Source organism: Pygoscelis adeliae, unplaced genomic scaffold (genome assembly GCF_000699105.1).
Source record: "Pygoscelis adeliae isolate BGI_AS28 unplaced genomic scaffold, ASM69910v1 Scaffold427, whole genome shotgun sequence".
In the NCBI taxonomy this organism is placed as follows: domain Eukaryota; kingdom Metazoa; phylum Chordata; class Aves; order Sphenisciformes; family Spheniscidae; genus Pygoscelis; species Pygoscelis adeliae.
In genome coordinates this window covers 482,333-484,048 of record NW_008825214.1, presented here as the reverse complement: position 1 = coordinate 484,048, position 1,716 = coordinate 482,333, and positions in this window count along the sequence as shown.

Below are 1,716 nucleotides of genomic sequence, written 5' to 3'. Positions count from 1 at the left end.
GGGTTTTTGCCGCCTCTTCAGGCAGCCGTGGGCCCGGTGCCTCGGCACTGGCTGTGCCAGGAGGAGCTGCCGGCTCCACAAAGCCATCGGAGCTTTTCTTCTCCCTGTTCCTCGCTGGTGCTGGGCCTCGGCCCTCTCGATCGACGCGGGGCGAGGCGGCAGCGGAGGGCAGGCTCCCTGCCCCGTGGAAGAATGTGGCTTTTTTTTTTTTGGCTTTAGAAAATAAGTGCCAAGGTGAGTATTGACTTTGTGTGGAAAACATACGTATCATGGATGAACAAATATGCTCGCTGGCAGCGAAGCTGTAGCTGCAGCTCTCAGGGAAGTGCATTGATTTCTTCCGTCCCCCTCCAGCTCGCAGCTCTCTGGTCAAAATTTGCCAGGCGGAAACGCACTAAATGTCACCGTTGGCTCCTCTCCGCTGCCCTTTCCATTTCAGGCTCCCACTAATGACCTTTTGTACAGCAAAGAGCCCAGCAGCGCTGCTCACCCCTCCCGTGCAGCTCACCCAGGCTGTGAGAGTCACAGGCGAAGCACCATCCGGGGAGCCGTGGGGAGCCGGGCCCAAAGGGTCCGTGGCTACGGGGAAGGGCTGATTTACAAGTACCAGGGTGTGGTGAGCAGTCCCCTGTTCCTTAGCGAGCCAGTTCCTTTAGTTTGATGATGCCAGTCAGGGGGCTGCTCCGGTGCAGCGCCCCACACCCCGTGGGCCTCCCCAGCTGTGACGGCCCTCCGGTTGTAACCACCTTCCATGGCGAATCCTGGCAATGTCCCGTCCTGCCCCTCCGTCCACCCCCCCGTCAATTCCGGCTCCCCAGCAATAGGCAGAAACCAGCCCGACGCAGCGGCACCTTCCACCGTACCGTCGTGGCACAATCCACGTGTCTCCCCACCCCCTGCACTGTACCTGTACTTATTTTCTGAGCAGCAGCAGCAGCAAAGCTGAGTGGCCTGCGACCATCGTTAAAATCTCATGGTTTAATAACCACAATTCTGAAAGGCATCAAGGGGAGTAAATTAGCTGCTTCCAAAATTTGTGTCGGTGGAATGATTTCATGCTGCTTGCACTGTCAGAGCAAGCATTAAGGATGTTTAACACAGAGCACCATGTCCCTACCCTGCTTTGGGGTTTGCCATGCTGGCAAGCTCTCTGGCCTCTGTGGCTGAATGCTGCCGCCGTACCACCCCCCTTTTCCCTTTTCCCGTTTGACTCGTGTGTCTTTTAAAGTTGTAGCACCAGGGCACTTCATGGGTTTTTTTCTTTTTTTTTTTTTTTTGAGAGCGCACTGAATGTAATGTTAAAAGGGTAACATGAAACACTTTAAATGTGGTAACTTCTCGTTTGTATTGTTTGAAGAGATAAGAGTCAAAGCCCTACTAAGCATGCTTTTGAATTTACTTATCAGTGTTTAAGCAGGCTTTTCTCCCTGCCATCCCCCCCACCTGGGCAGTGTGGTACATGGGGAGAACCTGGGCCGGCAGCGTCAGCTTATGAGGCCCCCGCTTCATCTGCTGACCTTGATCGCAAGCGCAGTGCTTTATTCCTGGCATGAAAATGGTCCCTCGCCTGGATTTGAATATGCTGCAGGAGAAAGTGCAGCCCGTGTAATCCCCGAGTGACAACTCATCAGAGCCACCACCCGGAGAGGCTCCAGCGGTGACGTGCCCGTGTCCGGCAGCGGGGCAGCTGGCGGCTCCGCAGCCCTGCCCTCCCGC